At 35.6% G+C, this 8,321-nt stretch overlaps 1 protein-coding gene across 2 annotated transcripts in view; it reads right to left on the minus strand.

Moving 5' to 3' along the window:
• tnr (tenascin R (restrictin, janusin)) overlaps positions 1-6,118 on the minus strand; it is a 129,041-nt gene extending 122,923 nt beyond the window's left edge. The window contains exon 1 of one of the 2 annotated variants that reach the window (XM_058396034.1): positions 5,760-6,118. The gene's annotated coding sequence lies outside the window, so the exon portion shown is untranslated. Of the gene's footprint in view, positions 1-5,755 lie in introns of both variants that reach the window. The other variant, XM_058396033.1, reaches the window with a different exon arrangement.
• Positions 6,119-8,321: the final 2,203 nt, after the last annotated feature.

Below are 8,321 nucleotides of genomic sequence, written 5' to 3' on the forward strand. Positions count from 1 at the left end.
AGTATTCATCTTATAACAGATGGATTATCAAATGATGGACGTTATATCAAAAGAATAGTTTACACTTACTGGCAGTGTGCATACAGAGATATTCTGGTAAATTTGTAATGCTTTAAATTCACCTCTGCAGAAACTGGAAAGTTTAGAAATACTGGCCATCAATACAACTTGTCATATTAGGAATACAAGTCCTCCAATTACAGACAGATGGACTGTTCAGTGAAAACAGTTGTTTCACCCCTTATTTAGGCATTAATTAACACATGCTTAGATTTCCATAGACTTGAATAAATCTTAAAATATTAAAGCACTGTTCTTTTGACCAGAAGTAATCAAATCTATCTCCTGACATCTCTTCATTTAAAGCAACCAGTCATATGTATCATAGGGCCCCTGGACTTAACCTTTAAAACACCACTTCTCATGAGCCACCACAAGGGGTCAATACCTATCAAACTCACGTATAGCTTGGTCCTTAAAACATAAGAAATGTTTTGAAAAAGTGTTGAAGAAAAAAATCTTACAACTTATTTTGAGGATATAATTGCTAGCATTATGGTTGTACAGCTTGTACAGTGGAACTTGCTCAAGGCTTCACCAGCTCACAGCTTCATCCCACATTTGGATTATTATTCCTAGTTGTTTCACCTATAAAGCTTACTCTAAAGCCATCTCTGAGTCTAAATCAGTTAAGACTTTTTTCCTTATTTGAAAATATTTATGAAGTGAAGTTTGAGTTCTAGTGCAACAGCCTGGACTTTATTACTAATTAGAATAACTTCCTAATCTCAAAGACTTGTATTATAGAGTACAAGTGTTCAGGCTAACATTTATTTCAGATGCGTTGTAAAATTTTGAGGATGTTAGGCATGTGTTCTAGTGTGACTGCTTGAGATTTGACATTGATATGACTGATTAATAGGTGCCTATAGCCATTCTGTAAAACGGTAAAACAGCTCTAACCTGCTAGATTCTACAGTCACTCAGTTTATCAGATATGACAGGATATATCATTGGGTCTACCTGTTCCATTCTGTCCTTTTTTTTTTATTATTTGGCTGAATGCATAATTCAGTACCTCACCTTCCCAATTTGAAAGGGTCACGATTAATTTGGACTATTGACAGAATGTCTGTAAATCTCCTTTGATTTATTTCCTTCCATTTCTACAGCATTACAGAGCAATCAATTGCCCTGTTAGTCTGCACCCCGATCAAATGCCAGCTGATAAGACAAATGCTCTTTGTCACTTGAGTAGTATATAACGAGGCTTTCTTGCCCTCGATCCTTGATGATTTTCTTTGCCGAGCAGTGTTTTTCAAAGCCTTGGGCAGTTTGGAATTTATCTTATGAACTATCTCTCTGGCTTTGTTTTTGCTTGCTCTCTTGCACACACACATATACACACAGCACAAAGCAAAGTCATTACATGTTACTCACAATGTGACAATGTTTTATTGGTCGGGTTTATGACTCTATTGAAGCCAAATGCAGATGTCTCGAACAGGGTCCAATAGTCTGAATTTTAAGTCCTTAGGCCCACAACAGAAGAGGCAGTGTTTATTTACTTAGTCTAATTAACAAATCCCTTTAATATACACCATTATGAAGAACTTCAGCTGCAGTGCTACAACGTTCTGTTCCACAGCAGCTTTATTCTCGTATAAAGAGTGATGACAAACTGCCACTGATAATGATGTCCCCCACACGAAAATGTTATATATTTTAGGTCATTTTGCACATTAGCCTCTATCTCTTTATCTATATGCCAACCATTCAAACCCAGGCAGTTTTGTTTTAATTGTTTGTTTTGTTTTAAGTATTTTTCATGTTTTCTTACTTACAAATTAAAAATTATAGGTACTGTAACAAATATAGTGGCTGGGAGAAAAAGATGAGGTTGAAAAAAGGCTAGAGCTAAACATGTATAGAAATAACATGGGCTCAAACCATTCTTTCTCCTGTCATTCACTGAATATTGTGTGAAGCTGTGTTAGCTTTTCAGCTGGTAAATGAATCAGTTCAAAGCTTGGATAACAAGTTTCAATCCTTTAACAAAGGCTGACAAAGAAGAAATGGATCATATAATCTGTATCCCAAAACTTCTTTCTCAACCCTAATGTGTTTATGTCTTAAATCAAATTATCTCATTGTAACAAATTTTAACCAGGAATCATGTTTTAAGAGTTACACAAAGGTGGAAAACAATGGAAATAGAATGGGAATGGAACAATGGAAAACAATGCATAGATACTGTACATGCATATGCATGTATCTGTACTGCAGCAAGAGATTTGATACTGCACCGATTACCATAAAAAAAAGTTGCAAGCTCAAATCCCATTGCATCCAAAGACACTTGCTATTTATTTTTTGGCCATAATAGTGTGTTGAATAAATAAATGTACACCACAATGCTAGAGAAATATGGTTAGCACAGACTCTAAACACATCTCCCAAATGTAAAAAAAATATATATAATAACTACATGGAAATGTAAAACTACGTTTTAGAGACACTGGTCCTTGTTAGTCCATATTCCTCTTCCTATATGTGGTACAAAGCTCTACCTACGCTACTGTAATCATGCAGGAAATCTTGATCTAAATCAGCTTTGTGACAGGTATAAGCAAAATCCTTGTATACCTAAATGACTGTTTTGTATTACGCAGAGAAACATTCCCAAGACTGAAACATGAGGTAAATTATTAATTAACACATTGAATAATACAGACTTTTTTTTGCTGACTGTTAGCACAGGGTTAAATCTGAATTATTCATGTAGATTTGAATTCAAGTGCTATAGCACTACTTGTGCTTGTGTCAGTAGTGAATGCGACATTTGCTGTTTTAGCAAGAGCGGAGCTTTTCACATCTAATGTCTGTCTGCCGCATTATTGATCTGCATTTGCATAAATTTCTTCGGAAGGCTTTTCTATATGGTATGCTTTAATAGGTAGGGCTGCTTCTTGGCAGGGGAAACTGAGAATATTACCTGGCCCCTTAGATAACATTTTGGAGCGTTGAATCTGTGCCTAAGACTAATGCCACAGGAGAAGGAACAAGGGGGAGGGCTGAATGAGCAGAGGAGAGGTGTGATATACCTATAACAAGATTACAGTAGAGCCCCCAAGCTCTTATATTACACTGTATGACAGCATTAAGATAGAGGCGAAGAAAAATACTCAAATTGCAGAGCTGCTAGGATTTTATATGGCACAAGACATTGTGCACCATTTTTAAATAACGTCCCAATTCCCAGTTTTGTGATAAAAGTTAATACCCTTATTATAAACTTTTAAAATGAATGATAAATAATGCAGCCAGGATGAAGCATTTAAAATAAAGAAACTATATTTAAACAGTCAACTAATGACATCCCTTCACCAACCTGTATTTGCCTTTCAGAGTGTGGGTGGGAATTTTTTTTTTTTTTTTTTTTTCTTCAAATTTCACATTTGGCATACTTTGTGCTTTAAGTTTATCTTTTTGTGTATAAGACTATTTTTTCCATCTGTGTTCAGTTGCTGATCCGACCTCAGATTTAACGGCAAACAGTGGTTTAAAGAATGGGCATGTGGAAAATATGGAGAATACACCAAATACGAAAGGAAGCATATCTATAATGCTAATTGGTTTATCTGCTGCTAACAGGGGTATCTGCTGTTTGGGTGTAGAAATCAATCATTTTGGTACTGCATTTACAAAATAAATGTGTTCCAATTTAATACAAATTACAACACTCAGAAAGATCCTAGTGAATAGGTGTTTACATGGCAAGGATTGAGGATCCCAAATAGACCAGTATTTCTAAAACAGTTTCAGGCAGTTACAGGAGGATACAGCCCTTGGATTCACCATGAGGGGCTCTGAATGGACCATCATTGAAGCAATACCAGCCTGCAATGATGCAATAATCATTTCTGGATTAAGACTCTGGCAGGATAAGGCCATGCAAAACAATAAATTTAACATAGAACCAATTTCAGTGGAGCTGATTTCAGTTTAATAACTTAACAGTAAATGAGCTTTACACTCATGTCATGAGCAGTTGTGGCACAGTGGTTACAGCACATTACTTAAGGCTTTAGCCTAAAGATTGGCAGGTTTTAAGTTCAAATCCAAACACCACCAAAGAAAGCAGCATTTTTAAAATGTGTGTGAGAAAACAGAGATGGGTCAGACAGCAATGATGCAAAAGGTACAAAGGAAACCGACTTGTACTGAATTGACTTGCACAAAAGTGCTGCTAGTTTAAGAATAATTCACTTGAGTTAAACTGTGAAAGTACTGATCAGTAAAATATAAGGTGCATCTGGTTTAAAAAAAAAAAAAACTTGCAGATACTTTACAAATTACATTTTATATGCATACATTTGACAGAACAAATCCAAATATGTTCTATATCTGAAGCAGGCAAATTTTGAACAATTATGTTAACTAATCATGTGAGCTCTGCTGTATTGAACACCACCTCTAATATTAATAACAGTAACATTAGCTGTCTAGCAAACTCATCCAAATGCTATTGGGGTTTAAGTAGATCACCTTTTCAGAAAAGTAAAGGTTTATAACACCAAAGAGGGGACCGAGTTTTGAATGGAACATTAGTGAGGTCAGATGAAATGGCCTGGTGCACAGTTGTTGTTTTAATTTATCCTAAAGGTGTTAGGTTGAGGTCAGGGCTCTGTCTTCATGAACCTGACTTTGTGCACAGGGGCAGTGTCATGCTGGACCAGGTTTGGGCCCCTGAGTTCCACTGAAGGGGAAACTTAAAGATAGAGCATACAAAGACATTCTGTACAAGTTTGTGACACCAGTTTGGGGATGACCCGCATACATTATGATGGTCAGGTGTCCACACACTTTTGATCAATAAAAGACTAGAATTTCACAAACTAGTTTTTTACTATTCTGTCTATAAAGCCATGAATACAGTTATTCAACTGTTAAATGTTAACTGCAATTTTTTGCAATAGATTATTTCAATAAAAAAAAAAAAATTCCCAGTCTGTCCCTTTATGGCCACAAATTAAATAGAAATTTTTATTGTGTCATGTTGTTTGTAAGCATTTCAGATAATATTTGAGGTGTTTTAAACTGAGAGAAAGAGAATTTGTTCATTTAGAAGCTGTCAAATCCCATCTACATCAACAGGATGAGCAACAAGTTCACTTTTGTTTTCTCTAGCTTTGATTGTTATCAAAAATAGATTCAAACTCTTTGGACCAATATAAACCCAAGTAGGACTGGACACGCCCCTCTCCTTGTATACTATATAAGTAGTAAGGAGAATAGGAAATTATGTGTGAATAAAACTACACACAAATAAATAAACAGGTAAAGGATGAATGATGAGGAAAAATGTATTCTGCTTCTTCTTCTTCTTCTTCTTAATAATAATAATAATAATAATAATAATAATAATAATAATAATAATAATAATAATAATAAACATTTTTCCCACCATCCAACCTTTATCTATGCTGGAAAAAAAGAAATAGCCCAGGAGCTATATTTAATATGAAGTACAGTAAAAGGAATGCAAAGAGTAGTTTTAATATAGCATCTCACTGATGTGAAATTCAGCTTGTGGAACTAAGTGTTCAGTAATAGTGTTTAGATTTATACTGAGCTCGCAAACCGATTTAACCCTATTGTCTTGATAACAAACCACATACTTCTTTAGTAACCCCAAAGCCATACATCCCATGTGATAAGATAAGAAAAAAATGAGAAGTGATGCTGAGCTTACCCACTTAGAGAGCAGGTGATGTTAGATTCTTCACTGCTTATATTTTTTCTTCTCCACTGTGGTCCCAAAATGCCTCTGTTAGTGGCAATGCCTTCCCAGTGATGAAGTATCAATCTAACAGATGTTTTGAGATGTCATTTAGTCTTTTGTTCAAAAGGTGCAGATGCAAGCTCCTCTCAGGCTGCCAGTCGCGGCTGCAATGTGCAAGCTGAGCAATGTGTGCACCTTGCTTCTCTCTCTCTCTCTCTCTCTCTCTTTCTCCTTTTCTCTATCATTCTCCTCCCCCTCACATACTATCTCAGTCTTCCTCTTCAGTGAGGGGCTCTCTCACTCTCCCTCTCATTGACATCATTCGTCTCTCCCCTCCTCTCTCCCACTTGATTCTCTGCCCCCCACCCCGCTCTTGTTCTCTCTTTGCCTCATTGTAGCGGTCTCTCTCCTCATGCAGCCCCTAGTGGGTGTTCCAGTAGCAGTTCCAGGCCTCATCATATTAACTAAGTAAAATAGAGAGTGAGAGAGTTATTTTTCTGTCTCTCTCTCTCTCTCTGTATAAATCATCTGTCGGTTGACAGAAGACAAAATTTCTCCAGTTCAAGTCATTCAGTGCTGTACATTTCCAGTGTTTTCACTTAAACATGGACATATAAGCATATAATAAAATAACACAATTTTAGCTGGATTACCGAACATTATAAGATAAATAGATTGGTAACATATGTTGATAATGATCTAATGGGCTTCACTGACAGAAATCACAGAAATAAACATTCCATGTTCTACCCACATTAACATACAATGGTCCATATTCTTGGGTTAAGTCATAGATTCTGAAAATATACAGCTCTCAATGTCTCAGAATGTACAGAAATTTTTTTGTACACAATTTCTATGCACAATTTAAATTGCTTCTCCATATACATGTACTTTAATTGACAAACATCAATGCTTTAAATTTTCATTTTGTTGATTGTTTTGCTTTAATACTACAATCTCAATTTCTCTCTTTCTTTTTGCATTTTTCAATAATGCAGGACTGATTGATTAACTGATTTCTATTGTATTTCTTTTGCCACTTTCTTGGCACAAGATTCATTGATGGCACTTTGGATGGGTGTTACATTATATAGAATTGGGAGGAAACATCTGCCAAACAAATGACCAAACAAAACATGAGGTTTGCTGCATCTGCATGTAATGGGATGGTGTTGGGACATGCAGAGATGAGGTGTAAATCCATCCCATATTGAAATACATAAAACAATTTGAAGATTATGTTCCAGTGATCTAGAATACAGAGCATATACCATAACTAAATATAGCATGTACTGTATAGTTGCATACGGCACTACAAGGCCATGTGTTTGTTGTTGTAGCCTCATAAGCGATGATGAAGTGTCTGTTGTGCACACATGAGACCATTGTCTAAAACCTTACTACCTGTACTGTAATTAATAATTAATCATACTGTAGTGTTAACTAAGCAGAAAGCCAGCTGCGGAAATACTCACACAAACAAAATAGTATTCAAATACTGAGTTTATTATCAAATTCCTTCACTCAGAATGGAAAAAAGAAGAAGGCAATCAGAGGTCATAGACAGGATGTACTTGTATTAGTCACACACACACACACACACACACACACAACCATGCCACTGCATGCTGTGCTGAGAATGCTCTTCTGTCTAATTTAACTGCTCAGATTTGGTCCCACAGTGATTCCTATCCAGGTGTAACAGATGGGCTACAGTCAAACACCCTGAGGGTTTTGTCCATTATCTTTTTATACAATTTATAATTTCACAAAACCGTACACATATCAAAAGCTAGCTACATTACCACAACACAGGAAAATTTGTTTTCCATATGCATAATGAGTATGCTTACACAATTCTCATAATACTGGATGTTTCAGTATTATGAAATAATACTGAATGTCATAATTAATATATACATTAATAATCAGAAATTATATAGTCGACTCGATAATTAGTCTTAATGAAAATAAGAAAAAAACATTATTACTACACAATTATTTAAACATAAAATAGGGTATTGTAGTAATATTTTAATTTAGTACAATATTTTCTCTTGGAAAACACAAGAATGAAAGTTGTTGACAGCCTTACAAGTAATATTTGATAATGCCTCCCTTTGGAGAGAATAACAGCACTAAACATTTTGCTGTCTCTCCTAACAAGGATTGAGAACCGTTTCTGTCAAGGAATCTTGGACCAGTCCTCTCATTTTAAAATCATTAAACATTCTTAGGTTTGCCTATGTCTTTAGTCTATTTACAAAAACAATAAAGTCCACCGACTGAGATATTCAATTCAATTTTATTTGTATATCGCTTTTAACAAAGAGCATTGTCTCAAAGCAGCTTTACATAAGAAACAACATAAGAAAACAACAAACATATAAACAGACAAACAGTCCTAGATGTTATCCCAAGTGAGCAAGCCTGAGGTGACTGAGGCGACTGTGGCAAGGAAAAACTCCCTTAGATGGTATGAGGAAGAAACCTTGAGAGGAACCATCCTCATTTGGGTGACAGCGGAGAGTGT

This window comes from Hemibagrus wyckioides, linkage group LG07 (genome assembly GCF_019097595.1).
Source record: "Hemibagrus wyckioides isolate EC202008001 linkage group LG07, SWU_Hwy_1.0, whole genome shotgun sequence".
Taxonomy (NCBI): domain Eukaryota; kingdom Metazoa; phylum Chordata; class Actinopteri; order Siluriformes; family Bagridae; genus Hemibagrus; species Hemibagrus wyckioides.